Genomic DNA, 12,500 nt, shown 5'->3' with positions numbered 1-12,500 from the left:
GGTGATCAAATACCACCAAAAGAAAGCTCTATTTGTGGGGGAAAAAAAGGACATCAATTTTATTTAGGTACAGCGTCGCACAACCACGCAATTGTCCGCTAAAATAGTGCAGTGCCGAATCGCCTGGGTTTTGGACTGGATATTCTAGATCCTTAAGGTCTCCCTTTCCGGCCAGCGAGGGTCCGCAGGTTATATGCCCAGCTCTAGGCCTTGCCACGACAGAAACCTAATGGATGGGGGCTGGCCCGCTAAAGATACACTTCGCCGGGATGCACAGGAGAGTGGCAGCGTAACCCCTTGGCCGTCAACACCCCCACTCCGAGTGGAGAGGCAGTCTGTCCGGAGTGCTGCCCACCTGAAATCCTTCGTATGGTAAGTGTCCTCCCATAACTCTGGCGGTCTCAGGGTGGACGTGGGCCCCTGCCCGGGAAAGTCAGACCCTCGGGTACCCCTCATTTCCCCAGGCCTCTCGGTAGGTGCCAGACTCCCCCACGGCCTCCCTCCCCACCAGCCATAGATGTACCTACCTCAGTCAGTGACAGGGGTCCTCGGGGGATGGACTCGCCGAGGCCGCTATGCGGATCTGCTTGGGGGGAGGTTAATCCTGTTGGGGTCCCTGCTGGGGACCCCCTGATGCCACTTATCTTTTGGACCCCTTTGGGGGTCCTGGAGACCACCGCATGAAATGCCATGGTGACCACCATTTTCCTGTAGATTTGTCCTGCCTCATTATAATTTTCCCCATTGAAAATGCATAGGCGGCCATGTTTTTGTGGTTTCCCGAAAGGAATTCATTGAGTGGCCATTTTCTTGGAGTCTGCGATTGCTGGACAGCAGGAAGCAGCTAGGCCTTTACTGTAGTGATGACCCAGGTATTTCCTCTTCCTGTGAAGATTGTTTTTTCACCATAGTAGAATGATCCTGTAATCCTTCATATTGATTGGTGGTATGTCTATTGGGATCCTGTAGGTCTTCCTCACTCACCCAGCTATCTGCAGTACTTGTGGCTGGGACTTGCAGTACCGCTGGTGCAGCGGTACGGTCATTTTTTTTTTTTATCAGATTCTTAAAGTGACACTGCGTTATTCTAGGGTTAATAATGGAGTCCCAGGAACAGATTTCACCTACTGATCCCCTCCTTGCGGTTGCGGGGCCCTCCAGGTCGCAACCCCTGTCTTCTTTAACTGCAGTTTTGGAAAACCTGGTATCAAAGTGGATGTGATTATCAAAAATACCACTAGTAAAAAGCGCCCTATGCCCTCCCCTGCCTCTCCTGTATCCTCAGATTCTGAGGCCGATATGGCCGCTGTGGACGCATGTCACCCTGAGGGATCTGCGTCATTGCACTCGGATGGTGAAGACGATATATCCTCGTCTGCAGCCAAGCGGGAAAGCTCGCTGATGGAGGCACTTATAGTGTCAGTGCAGGATACTTTAAAAATGGCGGATGATTCTGCAGCGTCAGGGACGCAGGTGTCTTTTGGCACACGCAAATCCCAGAAGTTGGGCAAGGTTTTCGCTTGTCCGGAACTTTTTGACAGAATTGTCAACGGACAGTGGAGGCGCATCAAACAGATGTTAGTGGTGCCAAAGCGTTTTAAAAAGCACTACCCCATTCACAGACGTGGTGTCCGCAAGATGGACCGCACCACCGAAGGTGGCCCATCCTGTTTCCAGACTGAACAAATCTAGTGTATAGAGGATTAGTCTTTGTCGCACCACTTACACATGATAGTGGGCTCAATACTTAAACCGAACTTCGTGTTCACTTTGGTCTCCCAGACCATAACGGAATGGGCAAAATTACTAAAAAGTGAGTTGGGAACGGAACAGCTCTCTCCGTGTCTGACGGAGGGAATGGACCAAATGGCCCAAACCCTATTATTTGTATGTGATGCGTTGCTAGATGTGGCCCCCCTTGTAGCGAGAGTGTCCGCAGTAGGGTTAGCTATTTGACGCATGGTGTGGCTAAAAAGCTGGTCTGCAGATCAGGCTTCAAAAAAGGCTCTATCAGATCTCCCCTTTTCAGGAGACCATTTGTTTGGTTCCTCATTGGATGAGTTAATCAAAGGGCTCACAGGCGGGAAGAGTACTCTTCTTCCTCAATCCGCCATGGGCAAGTCACCGCGTAATAGACGGGGGTCTTATTTCACAGCCCACAGACGGCCCTTTCGTGCCTACGGCACGGAGGAGAAAGGATCTAAGCCATTTAGGTCTTCTGGAGGCTCCAAGAAGACATGGTCGGGTAAGCTGAGAACAGGCCAATCCAGACCTGCAGATAAATCCCCGTCTGCATGAAGGGACGCCCTTACCTATATCTGGGGTGGGAGGATGTCTTTGCTTCTTTCCAGAACCATGGACTTCCTTGATTCAGGACAAATGGATCCACGAACTGATCCGATCGGGTTACAAGATCGAATTCCAGTCTCTACCATTGGACAAGTTCTTCCCGTCCAATCTATGCCTATCTCCAGACTGGTTAAGGGATCTACAATCCTGGACCTCAAGGCTCTGAACCGTTTTGTGCGGGTACAGAAGTTTCAAATGGGGTTCATTCGCACGGTAGTGGCGTATCTACACCAAGGAGACATTTTGCCCTCCATAGATATCAAGAACGCTTATCTACACATCCCTATTTACACTGGAAACCAGCGTTTTCTTCGCTTCGCTGTAGGAGAGGAGCATTATCAATTTGTGGCGTTACCCTTTGGTCTCATCTCTTGTACTGGAATCTCTGTTTATTGAACAGTCACACAGAATTTATATATAGCATGGACCCCCCCCCGATCAGATTACCACACACAGGTCAAGGGTTGCCTGATTACATTACCATATGCAGATGAAATTGTATACAGAAATAGAATTAACCTGAACTAAATGCCTTCTCAAAAACAGGCATAGAATCCTCTTCTTCTATCAAGGACCTGACCATCCGGACTGTCTTCCTGGTAGCCATCACTTCGGCTAAAAGGGTCTCTGAAATAAGTTCCCTCTGCTGTAGAGAACCGTATTTGACTTTCTTCCCGAATCGGGTAGTACTGATACCCATGCTGAATTCAAATCCGAAAGTCACCTCGGTGTTTCACCAGACCCAGGAGATCGTCCTGCCTACTTTTCGGTCTTCTGATGAGTCTAATCCTCATCCGTTGGATGTAGGAGAATCCTTAAAAGTCTATCTTCAAGCAACTGCACCATTCAGGCAGTCGGACAACCTCTTTATCCTGTTCTGGGGGAAGAACATAGGTAAACCTGCTTCATCCAGAACTATTGCATCATGGATAATGGCGGCTATCCAACAGGCCTATAGAGCAGAGGGTTTGGCTCCTCCAGAGGCGGTGACGGCGCACTCTACAAGGAGTATTTCTACATCCTGGGCGGCCTCGCTACACGTGGCTCCAGATGTGATTTGCAGAGCGGCTTCATGGTCTTCGGTCAATACTTTTATGACCCACTATTGTGTGGAGCCTGCTTCTCTTTCTTCAGTTAATTTTGGTTTGACTGTTTTGTCTGCAAATAGCATGATTTAAAGTTTCTTTGCTAAAGCATTCCCACCCGTGTGGCGTGAGCTAGTTATTTCCCACACGTAGGCTGCCATGGAGACTGCCAGGAAAACGGAAAATTCCTATCGAATACTTACCGTAATTTTCCTTTCCTGATAGTCTCCATGGCAGCCGGAGTTCCCACCCTCTCGTCTTGGATTCGGCTAAGATATGGAACACCTGCTGTACCTGAGAGCTGAAATTTATGGGAGGGGGGTCCTATACCCTTGGAGTGGAGGCGGGGTTAATAGACAGAGTCCAAGCTGGGGAGACCGCAGCTTGGACTCTGTCAATTTTTCATGTAATAATTTTTTATATAATTTTCTATACAATTTTTGGGTAGGAATTTTGTATTGGAGTTTTGGTATACACATCACTCCAATCTTAATGCATCACATCAGGGTTTGTATAATCGGCTATATAAAGCACCATCGGTGATCTGGTATGTACACTTCAATTATGTTTTATAATTTTTTAGTTCTTTAAGTTCACTTTTTCACAATAGCCCATAAGTCACTTAAAATGGTCTCCACATGCATTTATCCATCTATTCCATTTTTGTCATGTATTTTCACTACATATATGGAAGATAGACTGTAATATTCAATGTGGGTCTTAACCATTGTATTCAATTGTTTCCTTATCAACACCGATTTTTACTTATTATATTGACTGCAATTGATTTGTATTTGTGTATAATAATTTTTCTCTGCACAGTGTGTTTGATTTGGTTTTCTTTGGGGTCACTCTGTTTGTGCAACTAAGCCGTAGATTCCCAGCAGCTGTCTAATTGAATGAACAACTAGTTGGTGAACCTAATTGGTGTCAGCTGCATGTATGGCGTGTATATATGGCCGATGCACATCCAGAGTGAACTTGGTAATGAGTAAGCGACACATCTAGTCGTGAAACGCGTCTACCGTATTGTCCTGCACTCACAGTGTGTATGTTTTATATTTTGCCATTCGTTTGATGTGGAATAAATACACTCCATTTTTGAACTTTATCGGAAGTGCGGTCATTCCTTCTTACTTCATGGAGGCGGGGGTTAACCTACACGTAGGCTGCCATGGAGACTATCAGGAAAGGAAAATTACGGTAAGTATTTGATAGGAATTTTCCGTTATCTATGTTCCAGACTGGGAGGAAGCCTTATACTGATGGAAGTCCACAAGTACAGTGATGGTTGAGGTGCCGTTACGCCGTAAAATCCTTTTCTCTGAAGTTCATTGACAGACTCAGCACCCTCCCCTTTAATTTAATAATAAGACCCCCTTGATGTGAAGGCATCACAGATCCATGGATCTTACTCGTTTTGTAACTACTGGATCCAGAAACGGACTGCTCTTATTTTCCAGAGGAATTCTTTCTGTCCATTTCCCTGTCTTGCCTGCCGGCTTTGTGTTGGGGGGACGGGGTTTGCTATTTCAAGGGATTGCCTGAGCAGTTTCAGGGGATTTCACTCGAACCGGGTCCTGCATGTCTTTCATGGGTGCAGAAGTTCAAGATGGACCCATTCTGTGGTGATCCCTCCTCATTGGGGTGAGTTTCTGCCCTCTATAGACATTGAGGATGCATACCGGCACATCCCCATCTGGACTGGGTGTCAGTGTTCTTTCGTTTTACAATGGGGAAGCACATTGCCGCTTGTGGCACTTCCCTTTGTCCAGGCCTTTGCTCCTCAGAGCTTTGCCAAGGTGCTGGTGTTGTTTAACACGGGGGGGGATCACCAAATGGCTACCTGGATGTCTCTATCCTGCCAAGAAAGACTTGCTCTGAGATGATGGACAATGAGCGGATCACGAGGCACTCTGCAGGACTTTGGATGGGTCCTGATTTTTAAATTGTCTGCCTTGACACTCACTACAAGGCGGGAATATATGGGTCTGTTCTCAACTTGGCACGGGCCTAAGAGCTTCTCCAGATGGACAGGCTCCAGACGTTCAAACAGCGGTCCTGCTACTCCTGTCCAGCAGACAGTCTTCCCTGCAGTCTTGCATGCAGATCATGGGTCTTATTGTGTCCCCCTATGAAGGTGAACCCATATGCTCAGTTCCAGTGGCGGCTGGTGCTCAAGATTTTTGGGGGGGCGCAAACAGAAAAAATATAATAGGCATTGCTTTACGGCAAAAAATGCGGCAAAAAATTGCATGACTTTGAGGTCACAAAAGTGTGAAAGGGGCCTTCAGTAATCAAAGTATAGTGTGCCCCCTTCAATGCAGAGTTACTACAGCATGCCCCCTTCAATGCAGAGTTACTACAGCGTGCCCCCATTCAATGCGGAGTTACCACAGTGTGCCCCCATTCAATGCGGAGTTACCACAGAGTGCCCCCATTCAATGCAAAGTTACTACAGCATGCCCCCATTCAATGCAGAGTTACTACAGCGTGCCCCCATTCAATGCAGAGTTACTACAGCGTGCCCCCATTCAATGCAGAGTTGCTACAGCATGCCCCCATTCAATGCAGAGTTACCACAGCGTGCCCCCATTCAATGCAGAGTTACCACAACGTGCCCCCATTCAATGCAGAGTTACCACAGCGTGCCCCCATTCAATGCAGAGCTACCACAGCGTGCCCCCATTCAATGCAGAGTTAATACAGCATGCCCCCATTCAATGCAGAGTTAATACAGCGTTCCCCTGGCCTCTGGCTGAAACATGAACGAAGTAATCACTTACAGTACTGAAGACAGTCAGGCTGAGGCTCACAGCAGGGGTCGAGAGTCGGGACGGGAACGCTTTGGCTCTGGATCCTCTCTCATCGTCTGGGCCGGCTCAGGCGGGAAGGAGAAGGAAATGGTGACGCCCAAGCACAGCCCACCACCACCTCACCAATCACAGGACGGCAAGCAAGAGGTGGGAGTGTTCGAAGCGCATCGCTCTGTGCCCCGAGCACATTCTAAAGGCCGCCAATAAGCTTCAGGAAAAAAAGCACATGAGGACAAAAACCCCACCCCCTCCATAGCAGCAGCATTGGCCGGCGCCCTGCTGCAATTAAAGGAACACCTTTTTTTTTTTTTTGTTTCTTTCTAGCTTGGGGGGGGGGCGCCCCCTATGTACCAGCCGCCACTGCTCAGTTCCATGCAACAGTTCTGCAGAGTGGTTTTCTAGCCAATGGGACAACTCTCCAGGTTCCCTGGTCAACTAGGTGGCTCGGCTGCCCATCTATGTCCTGGAGCTATCTGTGATCGGGCTGGGTCTGGCTCTATGGACAGATCTTCTCTGAGGGTGCCCAATCAGGTTCTGATCTGACAAACATCTCTGTGTTGGCCAGTATAAACTCCGGGACAGTATGAGGAGTGCAACAGCAGCCCTGGAGGTCTCACGCATGAGTAGACCTTCATGTACTAACTCTTCTCGCTGTGTACATCCCAGCCATTGGGATCTTGCAGGCAGATGCCTCAGTCATCTGTCACTGAATCAGTGAGAGGGGTCCCTACGCTTGGTTATGTTCCGACCAATCTGCCTTCAATGGGACTCCCCGGATGTGGATCTCTGGTGACAAACCTCAAATACCACCAAAAGAAAGCTCTATTTGTGGGGAAAAAATACATTTTATTTGGGAGGCTTCTGGAGGGCAAGTGGTTAAGAAATGATGAGCCTTAGATGAGTGAGTAGTTCTGTCTGCCTAGTTAATATCATGTCTGTCAGATATGTCTCTGAGCTGGTGGCTCTTATGTAAGCAGTTACTCATTTATAAAGACAAGGTAGTACTGGCTTGCATTCTAAATGAAAAAAAAACTCCTCCTGCATTATCATACACCTACTCCACAAGATCAGTGAGTGTTTCCTGGGAAATCCAGCACCAAGCCTCTGTGGCCTAGCTTTGCAAGACCACCACCTGATCCTCTATTTATACCTTTTCAAAGTTTTACCAGGTGGATGTCCTATCATCTGTGGCAACAAGGTTCTTTCATCGGCACTCTGAAGTTGGGTCTGTTGACCCTTGTCGTCGTTTGGGCCTGTTAACACAGTTCTGGTTGCCTGGTTGTTCCCCACCCTTTTCATTAATTGCTTGGGGATATCTCATGGTCTGTGAATACTCTACACACTTTAGGATTAAAGTAATACTAAAGTCTTGTTTTTTTTTTTTTTAGGTAAAAATAGCAAACATGTTCTACCTACCTGCTCTGTGCAGTGGTTTTGCAAAAAGCAACCTGGATCCTCCTCTTCCCTGGTCCCTCTTCAGTGCTCCTGGCCCCTCCCTCCTGTTGAGTGCCCCCAAATCAAGCAGCTTGCAACGGGGGCACCCGAGCCGAGCCATAGCTCCCTGTGTCCCCACCCCTTTCTTTCTTATTGGTTGACTGACTTTGATTAACAGCAGGGGGAGGCAGCCAATGAGGAGGGGAGTCCTGGGCAACTAAAACACATTGCTTGATCTAGATGGGGCTCAGGTAAGTATGAGGGGGGCTGCTGCACACAGAAGGTGTTGTATCTTAATGCATAGAATGCATTTAGATTAAAAAAAAAAAACTTCTGATTTTACAATCACTTTAAAATTATAAAAACTTTCACTAACCTGTATATACCATATCTTGAAGTACAGTACAGGACACAGACCATCCTCCCGTCCTTCTCTGGGTTTCTCTGCATTGTGTGCTACAAAATTAAGGACTCGCAGAGTAGGGTAGGGTTATAGTGGAGTTGACCAACGGGGCGAGTTCTCGAAACCTTTGCCAGGGTCCAATCACCTGTAGATACAAGTCTATAACCCAGGGTCTGTGAACACGAAACCTGTGTCCTGTACTGTATTTAGGATATGGAATTTACAGGTAAGGCAGAATTCTTCTTTAAACATGGGGGATGCTTCTTTCCTCCAGAAACTATAGCTCTTGTCTGTGGCCCTGTTGATGGGCTAGAGATCATTATTTTCAAATTTCCAAAATGGGCCTTCTTTTGATACATCTACAAACGACCGCCTGACCCAAACTTTGATCACTTGTGTTTCAGTGTCATGTACCTGATATGGGACTGAAATGATGGGGCTAGCCTTTCTTGTATCTTCAACTCAAGCACCAATAGAAGTAAAACAAATAGTGCCAAGAGACAGGAGGAATATGAGTTCTGGTAGGTGTTGATAGCAGTGCCATGGGCTAATGATGCAGACATGGAAGATCCAGCAGAACATCTGATCAGGAACACGCACTCCTGCACAGATGCCTGCACCTGATCACAATTCTTTTCGCAATACGGATATTCCCTGACATTGCCTTCTCCTTAAAGGGGCGACCTCCAGAGTTTGCTACTCAGGATGATGTTGGAAATAGGATTGCACCAACTATGTAGCATGGACCTTAATGGATGGTTCCCAGGAATTATCCTCTGGACCATAGCCTTTCTACTGGCCAGGGACTGGGTCTGACCTTTTCTCCTCCTGCAATCCAGAATGGTTTCCATCTCGTATTCTTCATTGCCTTCAGTGAGCAGTGGAGCTGGTGTCTCGTACTCTTGATCAGCCAGGGGCGTACCAAGGGGCTGGCAAGATAGGCGTCCGGCAAGGGCGCAGGCCGAGGGGGGGTGCTAAAAAATTGGAAGTGTTAGTGATTTTTGTGCCCTCCACTCAGCCAGGGCCCCCAGGCAGCGTTCGGCTCCAACCCTTGAGTCCGTACCACCACTCAGCACAGTGAGACTCCTACAACCTCCTCTCCCAGGAGGGAGGGGGGGGCCCTCTCTCTCTGTCACCCCCTTCTCTCTCTCTCTGTCACCCCCTTCTCTCTTTCTTTGTCACCCCCCTCTCTATCTCTCTGTCACCCCCCTCTCTCTCTCTCTCACCCCCTCTCCCTCTGTCACACTCACTCTCTCTCTCTCTGTCACCCCCTCTCTCTCTCTCTCTCTCTGTCACCCCCCCCTCTCTCTCTGTCACCCCCCCTCTCTCTCTGTCACCCCCTCTCTCTCTGTCACACTCTCTCTGTCACCCCCCATCTCTATCTCTGTCACCCCCCACCTCTGTCTCTGACACCCCCTCTCTGTGTGTCTCTGTCAACCCCTCGCTCTCTGTCACCCTCTCTTTCTCTCTCTGTCACCCCCCTCTCTCTTTCTGTCACCCCCCCTCTCTCTCTCTGTCACTCTCTCTCTCTGTTACCCCCCTCTCTTTCTCTTTCTGTCACACCGTCTCTTTCTCTCTTTGTCAACCCCGTCTCTTTCTCTCTGTCACCCCACTCTCTCTGTCATTCCCCCCTCTCTCTCTGTCACCCCCTCTCTCTCTCTCTCTCTCTCTCTGTCACCACTCTCTCTTACTCTTTCTGTCACACCCCCTCTCTCTCTCTCTCTCTGTCACCCCCCCCCCCTCTCTCTCTCTCTCTCTCTCTCTCTCTCTCTCTCTCTCTCTCTGTCACCCCCTCTCTCTCTCTGTCACCCCCCTCTCTTACTCTTTCTGTCACACACCCCCCCCTCTCTCTCTGTCACCCCCCCTCTTTCTCTCTCTCTTTGTCACCCCCCTCTTTCTCTCTCTCAGTCATTCCCTCTCTTTCTTCCGCCCCCTCTCACTGTCACTCTCTCTCTCTCTGTCACCCCCTCTCTCTCTCTCTCCCCCTCTCTGGCACCCCCTCTCTCTCCCTGTCACCTCCTCTCTCTACCCCCCTCTCTCTCTCTGTCACCCCTCTCTCTCTCGTTGTCACCCCCCTCTCTCTCGCTGTCACCCCCCTCTCTCTGTCACCCCCCTCTCTTTCTCTGTCACCCCCCCCTCTCTCGCTGTCACCCCCTCCCTCTCTGTCTCTCTCTCTGTCACTCCCCTTTCTCTCTCCGTCACCCTCTCTTTCTCTGTCACACCCCCCCTCTCTCTCTGTCACCCTCCCCTGTCTCTCTGTCACCCCCTCTCTCTCTCTATCAAAACCCCCCTCTCTCTGTCTCTCTCTGTAAACCCCCCCCTCTCTCTTTCGGGGGGAGGGGGGGCGCCGATACAGCTCCTTGCCAAGGGCGCTGGAGACCCACGATACGCCTCTGTGATCAGCAAAGGGTTTTTGTTACTATTTGTTTTAATAAATACACAGTGTGAATCCAAAGGTTCTTGGGCAGAGCTAATTCATAAGCCACTGTGTTGATTTTACTTTTAATTGGAAATGAAACAATGTGTCTTGGACCAAGTTTCTTTGAAGGAAATACTAATTTAGGGCCCCTTGTACACGGGTGTTTCAATCAGCTCCACCTGTCATTTTTAAATGTTTTATCTAGTGTGTACATTCTACATCATCATGTGGTCCAGGAGACCTTTGTCATGATAGTTTTAATAAAAAACATTTTTATATGGGATATACAGTATATAGAATTTTGATTTGCTTTTGCGTTGCAGATATTTTTATACAGAGGGAAGTTTCTTGGCCTGAAGTTAAAATGATTTAAGATTTTAATCAGCACTATCCAGTATATTTTGGTGATGAAGCCAGATTGTTTTCTTTGGGCAAAGAGGTTACATTGGTGAAAAAAAATAGTCTCTGTACATGAAAAATAACATTATGTGTTGCACGCATTGCTGTTTTGTTTTTTTCTTTTCTTTTTAGGCCCCTTTCACACATGCTGTCCGTTTGTCCGTTTTTCATCTATCCGTTGACGGATAAAAAAAGGGACATCAATGTATCTCTATGTAAAAACGGATGACAACCGATGATCATCAGTTAACATCCGTTTTCATCTGCTTCCGTCAATGTCCGTTTTTTTGAACGGATGAATGCCCTATTTTTCATCCGTCAAAAAAACGGATCGGACCAAAAAACGGATGACAATGGATGAAAAACAGATAACAACTGACGAAAAATGGATGAAAAACGGATAACAACTGACGAAAAACGGATGAAAAACTGATGTAAAATGGATGAAAAACGGATGGAAAACTGATACATTTTGAAGTGACTGAACAGATGAACTGAACGAACCGTATGTGTGAAAGGGGCCTAAGGCATCTCTCTGCACCTGTTCATGATTGGGCTTGCATCCTGCCGTTAGGTCTGGTTGTAGCATGAATGCGTAGTAACAAGAATAGAGGAAGAATTGGGATGCTAAAGAAAGACATTGCATTCCATTGATGAAAACCAGAGAACAGAAAATGAGCAGAAAACCAAAGTTGTTGCCTATAGGGATATTTTGTATTTCATAATCAAAGAGTGAAAACTGAACTCTGATTGGTTGCTATGGTAACTCTAGTACTTTGCCATTTTCAATATTGAGTCAGTGGAAGTAATATAGTTGGCTGGTACTGAATTATCTATGGGTGCTGGAAAGTTAATCTAAGAGTTTGTTTCAGACAAATGCTTGCCATACATTTTACTGCATTTTACAGTGGAAGCAAAATACTGTATATGAACATCTGAAAATTCATTGCTCATGTTCATTTGAGTTACTTCCCACCAGTGCACTGCACTTTGTTGTAAAAAAAAAAAATAAAGTTATTTGGATGCACTAACCAGCAGTTTGCCTTTGACGTAATTTCTTTAAAAATGTAAAGGGCCATACACACTATAAGATTTTCTGAAGACTTTTTCCTTTAGACTTACCAAAACCATATAATATGAGGTCAAACCTAAACACTTTCAATTGGTATGCAATCTGGCAGGCCCTTGCACTACATAAAAAAGGTAAATCTGAAGGAAATCTAACCACAAAAGTTGGATAGTGTGTATCCAGCTTAACGCAAATGGCAAAAAGGTTTCCGAATAATATATTTAGTGGACAAGTCCAAAGGTTAAAATATCTCTATAATTTTATGTGTTCATATACACAGACTAACCTTAAAGCGGAGTTCCACCCAAAAGTGGATGCTCTGCTTATCTGCTTCCAGTTTTTGACAGGTACCCATCCCCACTTCTGTGAGACCCTGCCGTGGCAAGGTCCCTCAGAATTTCAACCCCCTCCTCCTTTCTCTGCCGTTGGGCCAGTTAGAATATGCAGCATGCTTCGCGCATGCGCAGTAGGGATTCGGCTGCCAAAAGCCTTCACTGCCAGTTTCCCTTACCACAAATGACGGTGG

General features: G+C 47.3%; 1 protein-coding gene across 1 annotated transcript in view; it reads left to right on the top strand.

The window, feature by feature from the left end:
• PIWIL4 (piwi like RNA-mediated gene silencing 4) overlaps nucleotides 1-12,500 on the top strand; it is a 558,880-nt gene that overhangs the window by 454,667 nt on the left and 91,713 nt on the right. The gene's annotated exons all lie outside the window — the stretch shown is intronic.

The sequence above is a fragment of the Pelophylax lessonae genome (genome assembly GCF_965119305.1).
Source record: "Pelophylax lessonae genome assembly, chromosome: 2".
Classification (NCBI taxonomy): domain Eukaryota; kingdom Metazoa; phylum Chordata; class Amphibia; order Anura; family Ranidae; genus Pelophylax; species Pelophylax lessonae.
Note: the sequence above shows the minus strand (reverse complement) of the source record. Positions and strands in the feature narration are given on the sequence as shown.